This window comes from Garra rufa, chromosome 10, assembly GCF_049309525.1.
Source record: "Garra rufa chromosome 10, GarRuf1.0, whole genome shotgun sequence".
Taxonomy (NCBI): Eukaryota; Metazoa; Chordata; class Actinopteri; order Cypriniformes; family Cyprinidae; genus Garra; species Garra rufa.
This window is the reverse complement of record NC_133370.1, coordinates 48,239,414-48,266,218: the sequence shown is the minus strand read 5'-3', so window position 1 is coordinate 48,266,218 and position 26,805 is coordinate 48,239,414. Positions and strand designations below refer to the sequence as shown.

The following is a 26,805-nucleotide window of genomic DNA, read 5'->3' as shown; positions in this document are numbered from 1 at the left end:
CAAACGCGCTGAGCTGCGAAATCAGACTGATCCATTGTTCGTGGAACAGATGGGGGCGTCGCGTCATTTCATCGCACTCAAAACAGAAAAACCGGCAAAGCTAAAAGACGGTTATAGTTACTTATAAGTTTGCATTATTCACCACTTGATTTGTAACGCACAATGTTACAATTAACACTAATTATACGCGCTAGAATAGCACCGCCACCCCTCTGTTTAATAATAATGGTTTGTCCCAGAGGGTCACGGAGGGGGAATTCCAAATGCTATTTGCTCAGCTCAGGAGCTCAGCCTTGACTAGCGCTGGTTAAATTCAAGTCAAAATGCAATGTGCAAATCGGCACTGTCATGTTTAAAGTCTAATATAATCCTTGAATTTACATTTACTATATCCATATGTGACCATGGACCGACCCTGGACCACAAAGCCTTAAAAAGTCTTATTTAGCACGGGTATGTTTGGTAGTAATAGCCAAAAAATGCATTGTTTGGGTCAAAATTATAGATTTTTCTTTTATGCCAAAAATCATTTCGATATTAAGGGGAGACTGTTGTTTCATGCATCTGTCAAGTTTGAGATTTTGGGCTTTTTGGTGTTTCCTAAAGTGTTTTTTTTTTTTTTTCAGGCTAGTGGGAATAAAACACCCAAAAACACTATTAAGTGTTTCTTTTATAGAACTTTATCTATCTATGTCTATAGATTTAAATTACAATACATATTTTTAAAGACCAAGAGTTTTTTCTCCTACACTGAGCCATAAATCTCCACTTCAGTAGCACTTACACACATCAAACTTTACATTTTTATTCCTGTCTATATCCTGAAGGTTTCTGCAGAGGGATTTGTTCATATATAATTTGCTTGATTTTATACAAACTTTTTATTTCCCCCAAAAATTGTAAATACATATATATATATATATATAATTTTTTTTGTCTTAGTATTTTCTGAATTATGTGACAAAATGAGATACTCAAAATTCCCTCTGTAAAAACATTTGACTCTAATACGTCAAAAAAAATTAAACAAGAATTCTGAAACTGATTTCAGTGTTTTGATTTTTGTGCTAGAAATGTATGCAAATTAATACAAATTAGTGCATATTTCATTAAATAATGTCTCATTTGCTTATTTATACCTAACATTTTAGAAAAACTTGTAATACAAAATATGTTTGCAATTATCAGTGTAATCAATCAACTGTGTAAGTAAGGTGAGAACTATTAGTTGTTTTACCCTATTCACCTGTAGTGTCTTGCCTTAAGTAAAGATTATGCGCCATGAAGATTATTTTTAGTAATATGCTTTGATAAGAACTTAATTTGGACAAGTTTAAAGGAGATTTTCTTCAAATTTGAATTTTTTTCTTGCACCCTCAGATTCTAGTTTAAAAAAATATTTGTATCAAAGCGAAATATTGTCCTTATTTTTTTAGATTATGTATAAAACACACAAAAAAAACTCAAAAAAAAAAATATATATAGCAAAATTGATTTTCTAATTCAGTTAGCATCTGTAATTTGCCATTTTACTAAACCGGCATTTAATTTGTATTTGTATTTTAACTGATGGTATTATAAATAGATACATTAAAAGCTTTATGTTTAGTTGTTTACATTTTATTTTATTTTATTGTTTGTGCAGTATTAAATACACTTGTTATTGTCTTTAATAAAAACTTTCAACAAGATATTTAATTTTCAAGAATATAATCTTTTTGGTTCCCTTCTGAAAGCTAAACTGGAAGAAAAAAAAACAAAAACAAAAACCCAAATAAATAAAATGTTACTCATCTCATCGACATTCACAAAGGTCACCAGCAGAGGGAGACAAGAGGAGGGAAAAATTAGTTGCATCAAAATCATATTCAGTTCATATTTCTTTATTGGCATGACATACTTATTGCCAAAGCATTGCCAAAACAAAAGTACATATATTACACATTCATATATATATATCAAAATACACACAGAATACATCCATACAGTATATTTATATAAACATTAATGGTTCTACCATTGCAGATGTGTTCATGCTTTACTTCTTAGTTTGTAGCATTTATAGATATGATGTGCTACAAAAGAGGAAGTAGGTCCTTCACCAAGTAATATTTTTAATTTGTTATTTTCATGGAGTGACTGGAACTCAGGAAAAAAAAAATGTGACCATTCAGACATATGCTCAGAATTCATTCAGTAGCTTATTAACATCTGTCTAGTTTTATTTGACAGGAGATTCCAGCTGCTATGGCACCAATATGCCACTTACAGGTTAGGGCGGCTCTTGTCTTTACTAGTTCAAATTAAAAGCAAGAAGCAATTTCCTTTTATGTAGCTACACAATATTTTCAGGGTTCTCCTACTGTACTGGTTTGATCATATTGCAATGCATTTCACAACACTGACAATAGGTTTTTAGCCTTTGTAGCCGTCAAGAAGCTGAACATGAAGTATCCCAGCTGACTGATTCAGAGAAAAATAAAGTGTTTCAGCACCAAACCAGCAGAAGGTGGCGGTAGTGCTCTTCAGTAATTTTGTTTCGCAATCCCCATTTAACCAAAAAATAAATAAATAAATTTAAAAAAAAAAAAAAAAAACAGTTGCATCTATCAACTGTATATTCAGAATTTAGTTACATATCATTCACACTCTATATCTGGTTCATTTCTGGGATTTAGTGCCTTTTGTGTCCCAAGTAAAGGTTCAAAAACATCAATTATTGTTTTAATTTTAAAGTTGTCTTTGACATAAATAACACACTTTGACCTTTAAGCTTATTTAAGTTTTTATTATTATTATTATTATTATTATGATTATTATTATTATTATTATTATTATTATTATTATTATTATTATTATTATTATTGAATAATTCTAAACATTTTACAGCATTTTAAACCATGCAGTCCCCAGGCCTGTGTCTGGCATTTTGATGTTAAATACAACACTTAATATAAGCATTTTTTATTATTATTATTATTATTATTATTATTATTATTATTATTATTATTATTTTCATGTTGTTTGGTATAGTTTTCTCTGATGTATATACTGTATATTTTCCAAGTATTACATTTATTTAATTCATTTAATGAAAAAATATCTAAGGTTTTTAGCTTGTCCCTCAAAATACTGTCCACTCTGTTGTATTCAACTACTGGCCCTTTAAATGAAAGCTGAAAAAGGGAAATTGCATCATATCAAATGGCTGAAATCATTTGATATGATGAAACTGGTCTAGCAGCTCACTTCACTTAAACAAGTCGTATTGAACTTTTATATATGAATTGGCACAACTTCCATCTACTAAAGTTGAATAAACTCAAACTTGCTTTGCAGCAAATTACCTTAATATTTTAAGTGTGTGAACAAAAAAAAGTGTGTAAACAATTAAGACAAAATGCTGTTTTTCATGCACCTGTCAAATTTGAGATTTTGGGCTTTTTGCTTTTTCATAAAGTGTTTTTTTCAGAAAACATCTGACACAGTGTTAAGTGTTTCTTTTATAGCACTTTGTGTCAATAGATTTCAATTACAATCCATATTTTTAATATGTGGCTGTTTTCTCCAAATGAGTTTTTTCTCCTACACTGAGCCATAAAACCCCACTTCAGTTGCACTTAGACACACCAAACTTTACGTTTTTATTCCTGAGCATATCCTGAAGGTTTTTACAGAGGGATTTGTTCACATATAATTAGCTTGATTTTATACATTTTACTCTGTCCAAAAATTACACGGTTACATAAAAAATGCATGATTTTCTGTCTGTTCAAAGTTTTTTTTTTTTTTTTATGGAGTAAAAAATTAGATACCCCAAATCCCCTCCACTGTAAAAACATTTGACTCCAATATGTAAAAAAATTAAACATGAATTTCGAAACTGACTTCATCCAGTGTTACGATTTTTGTACTGGAAATGTAAATTAGTGCATATTTCAATAAATACGTCCTCATTTGCATACTTAAACCTAACATTTAAAAAAAAACATGTAATACAAAAAATGATCAATATTCTGGGTAAGTTAGATGATAACTATTAGTTATGTTTTACTCATTTATTCACATTACAACTGTGTATGCATATGGTTACAAATAAACAGATTTTCAAAATTCAAAAAAAATATATGCACAGTATATATATATATATATATATATATATATATATATATATATAAACAATAGTACATTTTACATGAAACCATTATTTCTACAGAAAAACTTCACATTCAACATGACCTGTTACTTTTTTCTTTTTTTGTGATTGTTTGTGAAATTTAGCAAACTCTAAAAAGATAACTTTGATGCAACACTCGCAAATTGAAGTTCACAACAAATTAAAACCATAAAAATGGCACCCTTCTTCTTAAATACACAACCATGTGAGCAGCTGTAATAAACCTACCTGGGTTTTATGTCTTTGATAGACATTGATAGGAGTGAACTGGGTGTAGCAGCTCCTCATGTAGTGACTCACACCAGAGCTGCGGTCATGCACACAGGCTAGAAGTTCAAAGGGTCAAAATAATTGTAAGCTGAGTTCCCACCTTTCCACAGAACACAGATGACTAACCCACCGTCTTATCATTATCATACACCGTGCAATCTGACGGCTGTTGTCTCGTCCACCCTGCTGGATTCCCTGCACTAAAAACCTCTTGATTTATGAATCCCGGAACTGACTAGAGATTTATCCGCCTGTTAGTTTGGTCTAACGAAGGTTTAGCATTGAATCTGATCATCTGCATCAACAAATGACACTCTTGTCAACTGTATCAGTTTAAAATAAAGCCAAATTCAATGTCAAGATGAGTAGAAACAGAGACTCAGTGTTAGTGCTGGAGCTCTTATCTTCTCTAGCTGATTGGGGGTTAATTATTAACTTGTTGTTTAAAGAGAGAAGAAACACAGTGAATTTTCACGAGACTCTTCTACAAGAACACAGTCTGGTATCGCATTTCAATTTTCTTTTAAAGTCAAGTCAAGTCAAGTCACCTTTATTTGTATAGCACTTTTAACAATACAGATTGTGTCAAAGCAACTGCACAGTATTTAAACAGCACAATAGTGTGTAAGTAACGCATTATTGTAAACAATCAATTTTCAGTTAAAGGCAGTTCAACAATGAATTCAGTAATAATTCAACTTTTAATTTTTCACAATTTCCATTTCATGTCAAGTTTAATTAAAAGCATGGGATTTGCATAAGAGTAAATCTGTGGTAGGCCTATATTAAGTATGGTATAATATTACACATTTGAGAGCTTCAGTATTTTAATATTTCAGATTTAGGTTCTTTTATGTGCAGCTAAAATGATTGGGTTACAGTTTATTTTACATCTGCTTTAGACTTTCTATTAACTGTAAGTAATCTTGCGACTATGTCAGCTAACTCTCATTAGAGTATTAGTAGACTGTGTTAGCGGATAATAAGCAGACAGACTTCTAGTTTTATTGCAAAATTACTTTGTAGAATGTCTAAAGTGGAACATTGTGTTGTGATTAATGCTTTACCAAAGATGAAACTAGATTTAAAACGTTTGTGAAGACAAACTTTAAGTTGGATTGAGAAAGCCGGACCAGAAAGTTGCTAGCATTATTATCATGTTGCTAGCATGCTTACAGCATAATTAACATGTTATTAGCATGTTTGCACATTCCTAGCATGGTTAGCATGTTACTAGCATGTTGCTACCATGTTACTAGCATATTGTTATCATCATTTGCAAGTTACTAGCATGTTGTAGCATGATTCTAGCATGATTAAGATGTTACTAGCATATTGTCACCATCATTTGCAAGTTACTAGCATGTTGTAGCATGATTCTAGCATGATTGGCATGTTACTAGCATGTTGCTAGCATGCTTACAGCATAATTAACATGTTATTAGCATGCTTGCATGTTTCTAGCTTGATTAGCATGTTACTAACATGTTGCTAGCATGTTACTAGCATATTGTTACCATCATTTGCAAGTTACTAGCATGTTGTAGCATGATTCTTTCATGATTAGCATGTTTCTAGCATGTTTTTAACATCATTTGCAAGTTACTGACATGTTGCTAGCACGATTTTATCACGACTAGCCTGTTACTAACACGCTGTTAGCATGATTAGCATGTCATTAGCATGTTTACAACACGATTAACATGTCATTAACATGTTAGCACATTTTATTAGCAAGTTAGCACATGTTATTAGCATGTTAGCACATTTCTTGCATGATTAGCATGTTACTAGCATGTTGCTAGCATGTTACTAGCATGTTACTAGCATATTGTTATCATCATGTGCAAGTTACTAGTATGTTGTAGCATGATTCTAGCATGATTATCATGTTGCTAACATGGTTCTTTCACGATTAACATGTTTCTAGCATGTTTTTAACATCATTTGCAAGTTACTGACATGTTGCTAGCACAATTTTATCACGATTAGCCTGTTACTACCACGCTGTTAGCATGATTAGCATGTCATTAACATGTTTACAACACGATTAACATGTTATTAGCATGTTAACATGTTTCTAGCATGATTAGCATGTTACTAGCATGTTGTTAACATGTTACTAGCATATTGTTACCATCATTTGCAAGTTACTAGCATGTTGTAGCATGATTCTAGCATGATTAGCATATTGCTAACATGATTCTTTCACGATTAGCATGTTTCTAGCATATTTTAACATCATTTGCAAGTTACTGACATGTTGCTAGCACGATTTTATCACGATTAGCCTGTTACTAGCACGCTGTTAGCATGATTAGCATGTCATTAGCATGTTTACAACACGATTAACATGTTATTACCATGTTTGCACGTTCGTAGCATGATTAGCATGTTACTAGCATGTTACTAGCATATTGTTATCATCATGTGCAAGTTACTAGCATGTTGTAGCATGATTCTAGCATGATTAGCATGTTGTTAACATGATTCTTTCACGATTAGCATGTTTCTAGCATGTTTTAACATCATTTGCAAGTTACTGACATGTTGCTAGCACAATTTTATCTCGATTAGCCTGTTACTAGCACGCTGTTAGCATGATTAGCATGTCATTAGCATGTTTATAACACGATTACCATGTTACCAGCTTGTTGTTAGCCCGTTTTCAGCATGATTAGTATGTTGATAGCATGATTAGTAAGTTACTAGCATGTCGTTACCATAATTAGCAAGTTAATAGCATGATTACCATGTCATTAACATGTTGTACTTTGCATGTTGTAGGAGGAAAAGTAAGAGTTGATCAATATAGTGACAGAAGAGGAAGAATATTAAGTTTACATAGCATTACAGTAAGTTGGCTTTCTCAAGCTAACCTAATTAGTGTGTATTTAAAGGTATAGTTCACCCATGATGGAAATGATAATTCTGTCATCAATTTCCTCACCATAATGTTGTTACAAACCTGCATGAGCTTCTTTTTTTTCTTCCAAACACAAAAGAAGTTACTTTGAAAAATGTTGGTAAACCAAAGAGTTGACGGTAGCCATTGACTTCCATTGTATATCTTTTTCTGTACTGTGGAAGTCAATGGCTACTCAAGTGTTTGGGTTCCAAAATTCTTCAAAAGTAAGAAAGAAATATGAAGGTGAATAAATGATGACAGTTTTTTTTTTAATCTGTTAAAATTCAAGTTTTCTATCCAGGATTTGATTCATGAAAGAAAATATAGTTTGCTCTTTATATTTATTTGCACAAATCACATAACTTTCCGAATGAATTAAAGACAGAAATGCTCTTCATTTCCTTCAAAAAAAAAAATTCAGACTAGTTTTAACTTGAACTTGGTCCCTCATTGAAATACACTCCCACTAGTTGCGGTCTAGAAAGTCATTTATTCTCATTGTTCCGGTGACTTCTTTCCTCCCTCGCACTTACGAAAGACTTCATTTCCAGTCATTCTGGCCAAAAACATTGTAAGAGCAAGTAGTGGGTGCCTTATCTTCTTATCTTTCGTTTGGTAAAATGTAGTAGAAACAATTCAAGTGTTTGTTGGATTTCTTTTGCATGCTGACGTGATTTAGGGTGAGGATAGGATTGTACAGTAGGCAGGAAAATACCTTTAGCAGTGATTCAGTGTTAAATTTGTAGCTCTCTTCTCATCAACTGAATGTCCTTTCAGTGTTAAAGGGGTCACTGGATGCAAAGCTTACTTTTCCATGCTGTTTGAGCATTAATGTGTGTTGGTAGTTTGTGTGCACAACCACTGTACAATGATAAAAAAAAAAAAAAAATTTATCTTTAAAAGTTATATCCCCTTTTTAAAGTCAGCTCATTCTCAGCTTCTTGTGGGAGTGGCGAAACACATACAGAGGCCACTCCCACAATAGTTGATTGACATGAGCGCCTTACCTTAGCCCCGCCCTCACTCAGCTGAAACAGTCTGAATAGGAGCGCCATTGTGTGACTCAGGTGCAGAGGAAGACTCTAATTGAGCGATTGAGGTGTTTTGTTATTGGATGTAATAATGAACATAGCTGTAGTCATTTACTCCCGACATCTGAGCCGCTTAATATATTGTTAATGTTAATGTTAATTTCATTTTTAATCCCGATCCCAATCTACATATGCGTCTATGTTCGTGTGAATCATTCGTGATGCAGCTTCACCCACAGCAGAAGAGAGTAAGGGTTTTTTATGCATCTTTGCAAATAGCCTTTCTTAATAATGTGCTTGTTGGCAAGTTTCGCCGATAAACGCTACTAAATGTGGCTAAAGTAAACATTACAGCTCGTAATCCCACATCAGAGAGGGGCGGGGCGAGCAGAGCTCATTTGCATTTAAAGGACCATGCAATATAATGAGCTAATATTTTGCAGAGCTGATTTTGACAAGTTAAAAGGGTGTTGTTTTTACACTACTATAACCAAAGTCTATTAGAGACTTTTCATTAAGACCCTAAAGAATCATATGAACTTGTGGAAAATGGGCATCCGGTGGCTCCTTTAATATTTTACATTACAGGAGTTTGTCATTTAACACTGTCATTTTCACAGTGTTTGTACTTCAAAAAGTATTCTGACTTCAATTCAACACATTAATGCTGATTCTCATATAAACATTGGGGAAATGTTCCTTTAAAGTCAGATGTATTCTAAATTAAACATTTTGAATGATATTTATTGTGAAAAGATTTATAGAAACAAATGTGAAATTAAATCAAAATGTTTCTCTAATATTTTAATATGGCTAGATTTTATCATGACTTTAGTAGAATGACAGATAAAGGTAGATTATTTTCTTTATAATACAAATTTCATACATGCAAATAAATACAGTACCTGCCTTTATATTTGTGACCCTGGACCTGTCACATCCCCGGACTTTCATGTTGGTTTCTCCCATTCTCCCCCGCAGTTCAGTGTGTGTTTGGTTCCTCCTTCATTGTCTCCACCTGGATGTGTAATCAGTCTGTGTATTTAAGGTGTGTGTTTTCCCCTGTACTCTTGTCGGTCTTTAATGTTATATGGATGTCTTACCCTGCTGTTCCTGTGTCTGCTTGTGTTTCCATTGGATTATTAAATACCTTCACTTTTACTCCGTCGTTGTTTGTGTGTTCCTGCCTGCATCGTGACAGAAAGACCGACCGAAACAGTTTTTTTTTGCGTATTCCACCCCGTTTTGTTTATCGTTCAGTTTTTCAGTCTTTGTGTTTCCGTAGTGTCTTCCCCCATGGATTCCTTCCTCCGTCCTGAACTCATCCTCCTCCGGCTGAAGCAGGGGGATTTACCGCTCGAGGGATACACGTTAATGTTCCAGCTCGTAGCTAACACCACCAGCTACCCGGACGACGCGCTCTGTACGTTCTATGATGCTAGCCTCAATGCGTCGTGCAGAGCGCCGTCGTCCGAGGATGGCCCTCGAGCGGATTTCGCCGCGTTTGTGGAGTGGACACTGGCGAGAAACAGACCTTCGTTTCCCGCCTGTTCCCAGGACTATCTCGTCAGTGCCACTCCGGACCCAGAGCCCAGCCAGCCACCCCGACCGACGGATTATGAGCCCATCGTAGACAGAAAGCCCGAGCCCGGAGCGACAGCAGTGTGGAGCGCCGATGGGGTCATATCATCCGACCAGGTGCGAGAGCCGGCCACTACATCTGCGACGGTGGAGTGCTGCGTCGAGCAAGAAGGGGCGGTAGAGAGCCCCGCCCACTGCACCATCACTGAGGGTGAGCTGGAACAAGATTTTGGGGATGTAATTGACTGTGTCATGGAAATACCTATCTGCCTGGACTTCCCACCCACCCTCCCTCTTCTGCCTAGTCCTGAATCTCCGCTGGTTCCGCCCAGCCTTCCTGAATCCCCGTTGTCGACTGTCTGTCCCCTTGCTCACCCTCAGTCCACCATCTGTGCGGTGGGTTCGCCGCGGGTCTGCCAGTCTCCATCGGTGTCATGGCTGGAGGATCCCTCACCATCGCCTCCAGCCTCAGAGTCCTGGACTCCGCCTCGGCCCTCCGACCCTGCGGCTCCACCCCGGCTCTCTGCTCCCTCGTCTCCGCCGTCGCCCGTCGATCCACCAGCTCCACCGGGCACCATCGTCCCTCCGGCTCCGCCCTGGTCAGTCGTCGCCCCACCTTCGCCTCTGGACTCTACTCCTCCGGCTGTGCCTCGTCGCGCCGTCCCACCGGCTCTGTGGACCTCCTCCCTCCCGCGGGCACAGCCTCGGTCCTCTGTCGCTCCGGCTCCGCCGCGGATCTCCGGATCTCCATCTCCGCCTTGGTCGCCAGAGCCTTGGGTTCCACCTTGGCCCTCCGGATCCGCGGTGTCACCCAAGATCATCGGCTTTCCGTCTCCGCCTCGGGCTCTCCCACCACCTGCTCCGCCTCCGTCGGTCAGCCCCTTGGAGTCGTCAGCCCTTCCTCCACCATGGCTCCTCCCTCCATCGGCTCCACCGTGGGAATACATCTTGGCTGCGTTCTGGGTCCCACCTGGCTCCTCCTGCTCCAGCCCATTCCTGTCACATCCTTGGCTCCTCCCTCCGTCACCACCCTGGACTCCATCTTGTGCCCTCCTCCCGGGAGTCCGTCCTCCGCCGAAACCCCCTCCTAAGACTGTTTGTTGTTTCCTGTTTGTCGGCGTGAGGACACGCCTTCCGGGAGGGGGAGGTAATGTCACATCCCCGGACTTTCATGTTGGTTTCTCCCATTCTCCCCCGCAGTTCAGTGTGTGTTTGGTTCCTCCTTCATTGTCTCCACCTGGATGTGTAATCAGTCTGTGTATTTAAGGTGTGTGTTTTCCCCTGTACTCTTGTCGGTCTTTAATGTTATATGGATGTCTTACCCTGCTGTTCCTGTGTCTGCTTGTGTTTCCATTGGATTATTAAATACCTTCACTTTTACTCCGTCGTTGTTCGTGTATTCCTGCCTGCATCGTGACAGGACCTAGTCATAAGAGTCTTTTTTTTTTATTTAAAGAATTAGAATCTGAAAGCTGAATTAATAAACTTTCCGTTGATGTTTGTTAGGATAATACAATATTTGGCCGAGATACAACTATTTATAAATCTAAAAATAAATATCTAAATATTAAGAAAATTCCCTTTAAAGTTGTCCAAATGAAGTTCTTAGCAATGCATATTACTAATCAAAAATGATGTTCATATATATTTCTGGTAGGAAGATCTTTATTTATCCTAATGATTTTTTGGCATTAAAGAAAAATCAATCATTTTGACCCATACAGTGTATTTTTGGCTATTGCTACAAATATACCTGTGCTACTTAAAGGAGTAGTTCACTTTCAGAACAACAATTTACATTTAATTTACTCACCCCCTTGTCATCCAAGATATTTACGTGTTTTTTCTTCAGTCATCAAGAAATTAAGAAATGTTTTTGAGATGAACATATCTGGAAATTTCTCCATATAATGGACTTAAATGGTGCTCTGATTTTAAAAAGAAGAAAAAAAGACATAAACATCTTGGATGACAAGGAGGTGAGTAAATATTTGTAAATTGTTGTTCTGAAAGTGAACTACTCCTTTAAGACTGCTTTTATGTTTCAGGGTCACGGTTTAGTAAAAATGGCCCAGAAGATAATCATATTTGGGGCACTAAACCTCTGTTTTATTAGAAATGTCTGTTTTCAAATAAGAAAATCTCAACACACACTTAAACTCATTAATGCTTTGAGTTTTATCTCTTACAGAGGAGTAATTACACAGAGCAGACAAATGATTTACACACTAATGCCAATAAATCCAGGCAGAAAAGGTGGGGGAAAAACGACTCTGTCCTGTTTTCAACACAGCATTTCACACTAATGGTTATTCATTGGTTTTGTCTAAAGTTAGTGGTTTGGTTACCAAGGACATAAGAATGTCAAAGAAGAGCAATGAATAACTAAAGCAATACACTGCAAAAAAATAAAAAAAAGATTTTTGTGGGTTTGTGTTCTCTGAACATTCCAGAAAAAAAAGTTGCAAACGTTAAGGTAACATTCCATTTTAGAATGTTGGGCACATCATGGAAATGTTACTTTTGAATGTTCTCTGAACATTCTGAAATAAATAGTAACATTTAAAAACGTTAGATCTGACTTAGAGGTTGTAACAGTTCCAATTTCTCAAATAAGGAACAAGATATAAATCACTTAATTCACTTCACACATTGGTTTAGTCCTTATTCCATAATGAATTCAAATGAGGAATTACAGCAGATTGTAGAGCAGAAAATTTAAATTTTGGGTAAAAAATAACTTTTATACTTTTTTGTGATGGCAGTATAGTTAAACTCATCAAGTTAAATCATGTTTATTGTGTGTCTGTGATATCTTTCACACACGTTGTTAGTGCTAATGTCCTAAAACGAGGGGTGTCTTTAAATGTTCAAGTGTTCAAGTTCAATTTTATCATATTCAATTACTGTGTCTGACAGTAAAAAACATGCTTAAACACACACACACACACACACACACACACACACACACACACACACACACACACACACACACACACACACATGTTGGGTTTACATGTTCTATGGGGACATTCCATAGGCGTAATGGTTTTTATACTGTACAAACCGTACTTTCTGTCGCCCTACACCTACCCTACACCTAAACCTAGCCCTCACAGGAGATTGTGCATACTTTTACTTCATCAAAAAAACTCATTGTGCATGATTTATAAGCCTGTTTCCTCATGGGGACCTGAGAAATGTCCCCACAAGGTCAAAATCTACTGGTATTCCTATCCTTGTGGGGACAGGTCCCCACAACGTGATGAATACCAGGTACACACACACACACACACACACACACACACACACACACATGCACGTTATTCAGTTTTATTATCGTGATGCTAATAACACACACACAAACACATACCAATAATGTTGAAAAGTCATTGTTGAATAAAAAGCTTGCAAAACTTTTTTTGTCATAATCCTTGTTGCATAATGTTACATTTCACCAAAGGGTGTGTTAAAACCAGAGCTGGGTACATTACTGACAAATTGTAATCCATTACTGATTCCATATTACATGATAAAAATTGTAGTCAGTAACGCATTACATTACACATTTTAGGTTACATAATCAGACTACTTTTGACTTTATCACATTGATTTAAATATGATTATCTTGTACCATAGTGATGTAAAAAAATGCAAAGAGTGAGAAAATATGTTGCATTCATTTTAATTTACAACATAAAGTGTGTTAAACATTCTATTACATCAAGGTTTCCCAAACTGGGGTTCGTAAAGGAACTGCAGGGGGTTTGTGAGTTCAATGAAAAGCTAACAATTAATTAAATCATACAAATGTAAATTTAAAATCATTAAAAAAACATTTCAAGGGCATTTCTAAATTCTGTAATGTAAAAAAAACACTTACTAAAAATGAAATATTTTTATTTGCCTGCATGCAATGTGACTATAAAACAACATCAAAGAAACCATGAACATGCAAATGTTTATTTTAAAATCTCAGTGAATAAGGTTTAGATGACAAAACGTTTCGTAATGCCTGCATTATGTGTAAATAAGAAATAATGTTAATATATGCATAATAATAAGTCTGAAAGACAAAAAACCTTCCAAACACAATAATACATGGTTAAAAAACTAAAGAGTGACATCCTTCTTAAACCCGAAAGGATTTTTATAAATCAGTGGTCAAATGCTGTGTCACCAGCTGACTATGACTACTATTTTAGAAAAGAAAATGTAAAAGATTAAAAAGGGAAATTAAGGAGAACCAATAAATTATCAATAATAATAATAATATAACTGTAGTCTGATTGTGAGTATTTTAAAATGTAACTTTAATTACAAGTACTTAATTTTTGGAATCTGATTACATAATCCAGATTACATGTAATCATTTACTACCCAGCTCTGGTTACAACTAACCCAAACTATAGAGTAAATTGTACATTTCACTCGTGGTAAAGTGGGTACAGTTGATACACCCTTTTTAGGTCACTAACAGTTCAATCATAGAAAATAAAATGCATACGCTATGTGTTTGTTTACTGGTGTTACATATGCTTTATGGGGACCAAATGTCCCAACAAGCAAAGTAATACCAGTAAATTCTAACCTTATGGGAACATTTTGTAAGTATAAAAAATGTAAAATGTAAAAATGCTGAAAGTTTTGAGTGATGCGTATGGTTTAGAGGTAGGGCTACAGAATATATAGATATGTATATTGTTATTTTTACTGTTGTGTTTACATCTGTACTGTTTGTCATATATTTTCTAGTGTTAAATATATGTACCTATTTTGTTTAACTGAATCTGAAATAAATAAACAAATAAATAAATTTGGGAAAAAAATGTTGCACAACCATAATTTTGTACTTTTTTACATTTGCAAAAAAAAAAAGGTTAGCCAGCTTTAGAGCGTTATAATTGGGAGTACACTCTTAAAAATAAAGGTGCTTTAAAAGGTTCTTCACAGCGATGCCACAGAAGAACCATTTTTGGTTCCACAAAGAACCATTCAGTCAAAGGTACTTTAAAGAACCATCTCTTTATTGCCTTTTTATAATCTGAAGAACCTTCTTTCGCCACAAAGAGCCTTTTGTGAAACAGAAAGGTTCTCCAGACGTTAAAGGTTCTTTTATGGAACCATTAAGACGAAAAGGTTCTTCTATGGCATCGTGAAGCACCTTTATTTTAAGAGTGTATCAACTGTACATATGGGTACAATTGAGACAAAAATGCACCTTATGCTTACGAGCTAATTGTGGAAAATATAAACTACTGATGGCTATTATCAATTTATGATATTTTAGTACACAAACAAAATAAATATCATGTGACAAATCACTTCATTTCAGCTTCTAGTTTTTGTGTAGTGATGAAAAAGCAGAAAGTGTCTCTACTGCACTCAGTCGTGTACATGTAAAATAGCATATAAAACGTTTAATAAACAAACAATAAATAAGGTTTTGAGAACATTAGCAGTGTTGGGGGTAACATACAAGTAATGCAAGTTACGTAATAATATTACTATTTCCAAGTAACTAAGTAATGCATTACTTTTTAATTAACAAAAAAATATCTGAGTAACTTTTTCAAATAAGTAACGCCAGTTACTTTCCCCTATTTATTGATTAAAAGTTCTCCTGTCCTTATGTTGAGAGAAATTGTGAGTAAGATGTGAACATGCATTAAAGGGATAGTTCACCCAAAAATGAAAATGTGATGTTTATCTGCTTACCCCCAGGGCATCCAAGATGTAGGTGACTTTGTTTCCTCAGAAAAACACAAACAAAGATTTTTAATGAAAACCGGTGCAGTCTGCCAGCCTTATCATGGACGTGGATGGGCACCAAACCTTTAAAAGTAAACAAAAACATGCACAGACAAATCCAAATTACACCCTGCGGCTCACGACGATACATTGATGTCTTAAGACACGAAACGATCGGTTTTTGTGAGAAACTGAACAGTATTTCTATCATTTTCTACCTTTGATACACAGCCACGTCCATCTGTCATGAGCACGAGTTTGGCATCAGTCACGTAACTTGTGAACGCGCTCTGTCGTAGAATACGCAAACGCCGGAAGCGATCTGTTGCATGTATACGACACTCATTGTTTACACAGTGCACAGAGCTTGTGGGTATAGCGTCTATTCAAAATGGTAATTACTTGCGCGTATCCTGATTGTTTAAACCGATTTAAAGCTAAAAGATTACGTTTGCTTGCGCAAACTCATCCGGGACTTTTCACTGATATCCCCTTACGTCGTTTGCGTATTCTACGCTAGAGCGCGTGCACATGTGACGTGACTGATGCCAAACTCGTGCTCATGACAGATGGATGTAATTTGGATTTGTCTGTGCATGTTTTTGTTTACTTTTAAAGGTCTGGTGCCCATCCACTGCCATGATAAGGCTGGCAGACTGCACCGGTTTTCATTAAAAATCTTCGTTTGTGTTTTTCTGAGGAAACAAAGTCACCTACATCTTGGATGCATTGGGGGTAAGCAGATAAACATCAAATTTTCATTTTTGGGTGAACTATCCCTTTAATTCATCTCACTCGCTAAAAAAACAGATACAGTGTTCTTCAAAATGAATAAAATCTGTGAAATTCAACCTTCAATAAATAAATATGTTAAATAATACAAATATCCTTTATGTATTTAATCGATTTTATTAACCGATGTCTTTGCTGCCGACCTTCGATGATCTAATTCATCCATACTAATGAGCAAAAATTACTCAAGATAATCTAACATTTGTTTTCCTTTTTTATTGCTGAAGAGTTTACAGTTTTTCTTCTGTGGTCTGCTGTACAGACGTCAATTTTTTTGGTTTTCCTTTTGTCTGTATTGCTGAAGAGTTTTTCTTCTTCAGTCTACTACAGACCAGAATTTACTTTTCTCCAAGCCTGAGGCTTTTGGCTTTTGATGTGAAAAGGCTTTTACATTAGCCAAAAATATAACTTTTTTATATTAAAAACAAACAAATAAGCCCTGCCCAGATTTAAAAAGTAACAGTACCGTAACGTTTTACTTTCCATAAAAAGTAACTAAGTAACGTAATTATGTTGTAATGCATTACTTTTAAAAGTAACTTTCCCCAATACTGAACATTAGTAAAGCCGAATAACTGACTGAACGTTCTATTTATAAAAAAAAAAAAAAAAAAAAAAAAAAATAGTTCATGTTGACATGTTCATAACCTCGCGTTCACTGTTGGCTGACAATGCATTTCATTTTTCAAATACTAACACAATAGTTAATCTATTTATAGTAGGCTGTTCTTATGTGCATAATGCACTGTTGTTTGTCGTGTCGTTATCAGTGTTGATAGGGTGTGACAGTGGACGCTCTCCCTCCCTCTGCGCCGCATTCTTCAGTGCTGTGCTGAAGCTCCGCCCGCCGCTGACCGCTCGTCAGTCCGTGTCAAAGTTCCGCGAGTAACGGCAGCAGCGGCGGAGGATAATGGCGAAAACCTGCGGCATTTTACTCTTCGTAGCGCTGATTCTGGCGGTGAGCGAAAGACTGAACGTTTCCAGTGTGCATTTGGACTCGAATATCATCTTAAAACTTTTATCTGCATGCTCAAAGTTTTGTTTCTTTCATCTTATTTTTTTCCTACAAGCTTTTTAAACACTTCTTCATCATTGTGTGTTAATAAGATGATTATATGATATGATTTACGTGTGTAAACTGCTGTTTTTGTTCATCTTCACAGCTAGGATTGAGTGTGTGTGTGTGTGTGTGTGTGTGGGTGGGTGGATGGGTGTGTGTTTGCGCTCTCTGGTGCTCATTCTCACACAGATGTGTGATATAGGCGAAGGGTTTATGAGTTTATTAATGAAACCTGAGAAGATTTTAATTAAAAGGACTATTTAAACAGGGTAGATGTCACTTATACTGGTTCTTTTTTCATTAGAGATGGATATTTGTTAAATTATTGAAGAGTATTTATGCCAGAGGAAGAGAGTATAGTCTTACTCAGGGTGGGAATTACAGAGGAAGTTCAAACAAAAGGTTAGCAGCCTTACAAAGTCATTCTTTTCATGTTTGTTGATGCTTCTTCAACTTTAGGCATTTATCATGGAATAATTGTTAAGTAAAAGTAACACAAACTTTATTAACACTTATACTTTTTTGTTATGCATTATAATGTCACAGGCTTTATTTTCACCGTCCTAAATAATTAGACTTAAGAATAAAGTTAAAATAAATAAGTATACTCATTCACAAGAAGACAATTTGAGAGCATGCTCTCATTAACATGAAATGTTAAAACGGATTCACACTCTTAAAAAAATAGATGCCACACATAGATGCCTTTTTGTCTAAATGGTTCCATAAAGAACCTTTAACATCTGAAGAACCTTTCTGTTTCACAAAAGGTACTTTGTGGCAAAAGAAGGTTCTTCAGATTATAAAAAGGTAAGAAAGAGATGCTTCTTTAAGGTGAGACACTGCAGGTGAATAAGGTTAAAAAACAACTAATAGTTATCTTCTTACTTACTCAGTTAATTGACTATATTGATAATTGCAAACATTTTTTGTATTACAAGCTTTCTAAAATGTTATGTTTAAATATGCAAATATAGCATTATTTAATGAAATATGTGCTAATTTGCATTTCTAGTACAAAAATCTAAACACTGGATAAAGTCAGTTTCAAATTTTTGTTTGACATATGTGACCCTGGACCACAAAACCAGTCTTAAGTCGCTGGGGTATGTTTGGAGCAATAGCCAAAAATACATTGCATGGGTCAAAATTATTGATTTTTCTTTTATGCCAAAAATCATTAGGAAATTAAGTAAAGATCATGTTCCATGAAGATTTTTTGTAAAATTCCTACTGTAAATGTATCAAAATGTAATTTTTGATTAGTAATATGCATTGTTAAGAACCTAATTTGGACATTTTTAAAGGTGATTTTCTCAGGATTTTGATATTTTTGCACCCTCAGATTCCAGATTTTCAAATAGTTGTATCTGTAAATATTGTCCTATCCTAACAAACCATACATCAATAGAAAGCTTATTTACCGAGCTTTCATTTTCTAAATACATCTCAGTTTTGTAAAATTTAACCTTATGACTGGTTTTGTGGTCCAGGGTCACATATTAGAGTCAAATGTTTGGTTTCAAATGGTTTCAAATCCCATTTAGTCACTCCATAATTCAGGAAAAAATTAGAACAGACAGAAAACAATGTATTTTCTTTACCATTTTGGAGGGAATAAAATGTTGTGTAAAATCAAGCAAATGAACAAACCCCTTTGTAAAAACCTTCAGGATATACTCAGGAATAAAAATGTAAAGTTTGATGTGTGTAAATGTTACTGAAGTGGAGATTTATGGCTCAGTGTAGGAGAAAACAACTCATTTTGAGAAAACAGCCTTTATAAATATGTATTGTAATTGAAATCTATTGACACAAACAGATAAAGTGCTATAAAAGAAACACTTAACAGTGTCTTTCGGATGTTTTCTGCACTTTATGAAACACCAAAAAGCCTAAAATCCCAAACTTGACAGATGCATGAAAAAACACCTTTGACTGAATGGTTCTGAAGAGGAAAAATCATAGAAATAATGATCTTGTGAGCAGAATATTTTGATTTTGCATCATGCTGTCGAGCTGTAAATTTGTCATATTATATGAATGTTATATTACCCGTTTTACCGCTCTCCAGTTTGGTTTATTACATTATTTAGGTGAAACAGACACGTGTGTTTTTGTGTTTGATTAGATACTGAACACTTCAGCGTCTGAAGGAGAACTGAAGACAATCAGACACAAGAGAGAATGGATCGTCCCACCACACAAACTGAGGGAAAATTATGATTATACGCATCGGGAATACATAGCTAAAGTAAGATCAATGGGAATGCTTTGTTTTTATTTTTCATGCAGAACAATAGTGGACAGTTGCAATGTAAAATTAAAAAGAGCAACAGGATCTAAGACGGTGATTTGAAATATCTCTCCAGATTGAACAATTATAAGCACTTTTTCTAATGTTCTGCCATGAATTAGAAGGATTTAGGATGAATAAAGTCTACTTATGTATCCCTGTATGGTAAAAAATGGCACGCAAGGTGTAGAAACAAGTGATTTTTTTAATTAAACAGTGAAATCGTTTTGTTTTCAGATCCGTTCGGATGAGGAGACCAGGACGACGATATACTATTCACTGACTGGATATGGTGCGAGCCTGCCACCCGTCAACTTGTTCACTGTTGATAGGAAGACGGGCTTGGTCAGGATCCACGGAGTGTTAGACAGAGAGAAAATTCCCATTTATTATGTGAGCAGTTCTTTCATCTTTTACACACGGTTATTAACATTTATTGCATGGGTGTCTGTCCTTCCCTGACTAATCTACGAAAGTATATTGATGAGTCAGTAAGAAGTCGAGATAGCAGCTAACAGCAACATTTCACAGGAAAGCTGGATTTGGGATTGTCATCAAGTGATGAATGTCTTACATTCCGCCTGAATGACTCCATAGCTAAATGAGGTGTGGGTCTGTTACGTCCCTTCGTTTTATAAAATAAATATTTTATCATTTGCTCGACTAGGGGATGCAATAATAACATGCAATAATGGCGGCCAGCAAATAGATCTTGATATTGGTGACCATTTATTTTGCACAGTGCCCAGAGAAAACGAAACAATAATATCAGAGTATTTACAATATTTACAGTATTTACAAAAGCAAACTCTCAAACACCAACATAACAAGCGAAAGAAGGTGGGAAGGGGAGAGCACGAGAGGTGCCAAATAAAAGAAATAATCAAAACAAAACACAGATAGATAGTTGTTGTAATCTGAGCTAACTACCCAAAAGAAAATGTAAAGGGAAAAAAAGGTCTTCGGCGGAACAACACCCTAACTAAACTATTCTAACTAAAGGGAAAAACAAAACATACAGCAGGTGACACTCTCTCCTAAACTAGTGTATCTAATACATCCAGAATGTCCTACGTTGTTGTACCATGTATGTCGCGCGACCTACTTACCATATAATATAATACATATAATAACGCGAAATACCAGACGTCAATACAAATAAAAAAAGGAGTGCGTACAAGCCTAGCAGTGGACAGATACAAATGTCTGGCGTTATTTTAATGACAAATGTCGAGAGCGCAAACGCATATTAATATGTGACCCTGGACCACAAAACCAGTCTTAAGTCGCTGGGGTATATTTGTAGCAATAGCCAAAAATACATTGAATGGGTCAAAATTTTTGATTTTTCTTTTATGCCAAAAATCATTAAGAAATTAAGTAAAGTTCATGTTCCCTGAAGACTTTTTGTAAAATTCCTACTGTAAACGTATCAAAATGTAATTTTTGATTTGTAATATGCATTGTTAAGAACCTAATTTGGACAACTTTAAAGGTGATTTTCTCAGTATTTTGATTTTTTTGCATCCTCAGATTTCTGATTTCAAATAGATGTATCTCAGTCAAATATTGTCCTATCCTAACAAACAACACATCAATAGAAAGCTTATTTATTTATGCTTTCATATGATGTATAAATCTCAGTTTTGTCAAATTTAACCTTATGACAGGTTTTGTGGTCCAGGGTCACATATCACTGGCAAAATCTATTAACCAATCAGATTTCCTCTGATGAAAGTGCTACGTGAAATATTATGTATAAATACTAATGTATTTCTCATAACACACGTGAATTATGTTATTAGAAATGCATTTGCAGACAATGCAATTATCTGTAACTGTCCTATAAATGTAATTCACTGTTTTAGAGGAGAGTGCCATTGAATTTGTTGGTAATATGAAGTGTTTTTGTAAAAAAAACAAAAAAACTATTCAGAACTAAAAGCAAACTAAAAAAATCTAAATACATGTCAAAACAGCAGCGATTCTAGCAGAGCATTTGTTGTGTTATATGTTGTATCAGTTAGTAATTTAATGTTTATTTGATATGAATTGTTACTTTTAAACATTTATTGCAATGAAAATTCAGTTGAAGTATCTGAATTAATGACACAACACTGACCTTTTATATGAAGTCTTTGCTTGACAATACAACTGGACAGAGGTTAATGATATGTACAAATCATCCAAGCAGCCAATTCCTAGCATAGGCCTATAGGCTACATTTGATTAACACTGCTAAATATGATTAAACTGAAAAAATTAAAAATAAAGATCCATCCTTGATTATCAAAATAATTCCAGGTGCAGTTCACTCCCAGCCAATTAGATTTGGAGTGTAGGCTCTAATTTCAGTAGTTTCATTGGTCAGTCATGCAAGTCTGATTAGTTAAATCTTTATTGATATAGCACCTTTTAAAACAGTGTTTACAAAGTACATTACAGAGAGATGCATGTATGCATTCACAGAAAATACAACAATAAAATAGGAAATACAACAACAAATACAACTATAAAAAGTCAAGGAAAGGCCCCAGTGAACAGTTTTGTTTTGAGATACTTTTTAATGCATAATGATACATTTTTGACAACGTTTTGAGTGCACGCACTCTGTCTAAGCGAGAGCAGCGGATATCAGGGTCATACTAAAAACCCATAACTTGTGTTTTCATAGCCGTAGCACATGCTTAAAGAGAGGCAGTGCCAATGAGTTGGTGTATGTACACTGCCGTTCAAAAGTTTGGGATCAGTAAGATTTTGAATGTTTTTCTCTGCTCATCAAGGCTGTGTTTATTTGATTAAAAATACTGAAAAAACAGGAATATATTATTGCAACCTAAAATAGTGGTTAAAATTTGTATATACTGTATAATAGAATTTATTCCTGTGATGCAAAGCTGAATTTTCAGCATCTTTATTCCAGTCTTGAGTGTCAAATTATACTTCATAAATTATTGTATAATGCTGATTTATTATCAATGTTGGAAATAGTTGTGGTGCTTAATATTCTTTTGGGAACCTGTGATAGTTTTTTCAGGGTTCTGTGAATAATAAAATGTTAAAAAGGGCAGCATTTATTTAAAATAAAAATCTTTTGTGAAAAATACTTTTTCATACTTTTATTCAGCAAGGATTTGTTAAACTGATAAGAGACTTATATTGTTAGAAAATATTAATATTTTTTAATAAATGCTGTTCTTTTTAACTTTTTATTCATTAGAGAATCCTGAAAAAAGTATCACAGGTTCCAAAAAAATATTTTTTTTTCCCCAAAATCCAATATTGATAATACGCCGGCATATAAGAATGAATTCTGAAGGAAATCTGGAATAATGGCTGATGAAAATTCAGCTTTGCATCACAGGAATAAATTATATTTTAAACTATATTAAAATAGAAAATTGTTATTTTAAATTGCAATAATATTTCAGAATTTACTTTTTATCTATATTTTTGATCAAATAAATGAAACTTTGATCAGCATAAGAGACTTTTTTTTAAAAACTAAAAAAACTTTTGAATGGCAGTGTATTTGTTTTCACAGAGAAATCATAATTCATTAATAGGTTCAGACTTCAATTTTCTTTATATTTTGAATCAAATTTAGAACATACAATCATAAATTCTGATGGTCTTAGAAGTGTGGCTTTTGTTAAAGGAATAGTTCACCTAAAAAATTAATTTTAGGGTATCCGAGATGTGGATGAGTTTGTTTATTCATGGGTAGATTAGGGGTGGGCGATATATTTTGATATTTGTCAAGTGAAATTTGTCCCAAAATGTATCGTTTGCACATTTTTTTAAGCATTGCGATTTCACCCATTCACTTCAGAGGATCCAGTGGTCTGCAAGTGATTGTTTATTTTAGGCAGAATGTTTCATAAAAGCCATGAGGTAAATGTTGGCTGATTTGCATAGCATCAGCAAAGATCAGGCTTGCATGAACATGACCAACACCAGATAAAAATGACTTTCATATCATACTTTAAAAAGAGTATTGGAAGCTAAAATGAAAAGATAGAGAGAGTGTACTTGTTTATCAGAGTTCACATGCATAGACTGAGGAAATTTCTGGCGTACAGAGGATTTCTGTCTTGTTAACTGAAAAGGCAGGGTTTCATTCACCTAACAGGAATACTTGTCATATCTCATTTGTGTTTTGGTGAATGGGTGTTTAATGCACTTTGCATTGCTTTGTTCTCCTTGAATGCAGTTTTAGAAAACAGGACAAGGTGAAAACGAAGGGTTATGAGAGGACGGTAAAAAAAATACAGATTAATGAAAAATAGATGTAAATCTATGCTGTGACTTTATACTGTAAGTAGTAAATGGCATGCAGTGTTGGGGAAAGTTACTTTTAAAAGTAATGCATTACAATACTGAGTTACTCCCTAAAAAGTAACTAATTGCGTTACTTAGTTTTATAGAAAGTAATGCGTTACATTACTTTTGCGTTACTTTTTTAATCTGGGCAGGGCTTGCTTGTCTGTTTTTAATATAAAAAGTTGTATTTTTGGCAAATGTAAAAGCCTTTTCACACCAAAAGCGACAAGCTTAGAGAAAAGCAAATTGACGTCTGTACAGTAGACCGCAGAAGAAAAAATGTAAACTCTTCAGCAATAAAAAGGAAAATAAATGTTAGATTATCTTGAGTAATTTTTGCGTATTAGTATGGATGAATTGGATCATCGAAGGTCGGCAGCAAAGACATCGGTTAATAAAATGGGATTAAATACATAAAGATATCTGTATTATTTAACATTTAATTGTTGCAGGTTTGCGTTGAATTTAACCGTTTTTATTTATTTTATTTATTATATCTGTTTTTTAGCGAGTGAGATGAATTAATGCATGTTCACATTTATTCTAGAACTAAAATGACATCTTACTATTTCTCTCAACATGGGGACAGGAGATCAATAATCAAGAAATTGGGGAAAAGTAACTGGCGTTACTTATTTGCAAAAGTAACTATTTTCTTGTCAATTAAAAAGTAATGCGTTACTTTACTAGTTACTTGGAAAAAGTAGTTATTCCGTAACTCACATTACTTGTAATGCATTTCCCCCAACACTGATGGCTTGTATGTATGACTATTATGTTTTTCTGTGACATTTTTGTGTGATTTTCCTGTATTTCAGCTTAAAGGGGTGGCCACGTTTCTGAATGGCACTCCTGCTGAGAAAGACATTGATTTGAGAATCGAGGTGCAGGATGAGAACGATTGTGCTCCTGTGTTCAACCTGACAACCGGATCCGTTTATGAGCGGAGCCGAAGAGGTACTGGATCATTCATCATACTCATTGAAAATACATGTCTCTGCTTACATTTCTGCAAATCTCAAAACATGTGTACAAATAGCAATTTTTCCAGCTGAAATGAACACTGGAGATGGTTACACTCTGACTTTTATTCCTTTTCACATAAAGTATGATTTACAAGGCCAGAGTTTCAATTTATAAAAAGCCTAATTTTCACACAATTGCTTGCACAACGTTATGTTATGACTTTAAAACCCTTTTAACATGCTGTGAGATTTGACAACTGATACTTTTGAATGTTAGCTCACACGATACGGCTTTGCACTTGAGATATGAAGCTCTCTGGTAGGAATACAAAACTATGGTTCGACAAGACAGCTCAAGCCCGCATATGAGGAAGTTAAAATAGCACGGTTGCATGCAGGTATTTCCAATGAGCCTGGGTTGAAATAAAAATATTCTTTGTGATTGTTGCAAGTAGTGTTTAAAAAAAACAAGCACTGTTAAAAAAAAGACACAAAAAACAATTTTCATTGACTAAAACTAGACAAAAATGTCATCAGTTTTAATTGCACTAATTGCAAGAGCTGGACATGATGGACAGTGCATTTATTAGACTGTTATTTATTATTAATAATAATTTATTAATTTATTAGAATGCCACATTTTTCCTTACAACATTTCTGCAGTTGTTTCATTTCTGTCAGCTGCTTAAAACAATGCTGAATGCATGAATTTGTAAATCAATGACTTGTTTGAGTCTTCTTATTTAAGAAGACCAAAACCACACGCATTTAGTAAATTGAATTGCCGTGAGTAAAACAGACGCTTCAAAACACATAGGGCAAAACAAACACTGGAAGATGTGGATGTTTACACAAAATCAGTTGATCATACACCGTACCTGCATTTAAAAAAAAAAGCATTACAATATTGAGTTACTTCCTAAAAAAGTAACTAATTACGTTAGTTACTTTTTATGGAAAGTAATGCGTTATGTTACTTTTGCATGACTTCTTTTAATCTGGGCAGGGCTTGGTCGTTTGTTTTTAATATAAAAAGGTACATTTTTGGCAAATGTAAAAGCCCTTTCACACCAAAAGCCTCAGGTTGAAGGAAAAATAAATTCACATCTGTGAGGTCTGTCTAAAAATACTCAATTTTTTAAACTGGAAAGGGTCTACTTTTATTTGTGTAGTCATAAATATACAAGAAAAAAAATTTGCTTTTGTAAAACAAACAGTGTGCGCTCTCTTCAGGTTAATAAAACAACCTGAATCTCCACAAATACCTACTTTGCAGACATGAAAAATATATGTATAGACAGCTTAAAATGCCTACATTTAAATGAAGTAGTCTCTGATAAAGTTATGCGTTTGTTTTGCTGTCGAAACTCATCTCTAATGTAAGCTCTAATGTAGCGTCTCCGCTTTTTAATTTCTGTGCGGTCGTCCAATAATAAGCCAGAATTTACCTCAGAAGAAGAATGCAATGTAATGCTGCATTTTATTGTCAGCAATGGTAACGTTGTTGTAACCGTATTTTGTTTGATTACTCGTGACTGAAAAAAGTAATGCCGTTAGTAATGCAGTTTATTTATAACGCCGCTATTCCCATCACTGTCAACTTGTGAATGAATGTGCACTTGATCAAGTCAGGTAAAGGCATTTTTTAACC

General features: G+C 34.8%; 1 long non-coding RNA gene across 1 annotated transcript; it reads left to right on the top strand.

Annotated features, from left to right (window-relative positions):
• Positions 1 to 17,365: 17,365 nt before the first annotated feature.
• On the top strand, positions 17,366 to 20,191 carry LOC141343968 (uncharacterized). Its single transcript, XR_012356801.1, has 3 exons — positions 17,366 to 17,468; positions 19,702 to 19,824; positions 20,104 to 20,191. It is a non-coding gene; the product is annotated as an uncharacterized lncRNA (long non-coding RNA).
• Positions 20,192 to 26,805: the final 6,614 nt, after the last annotated feature.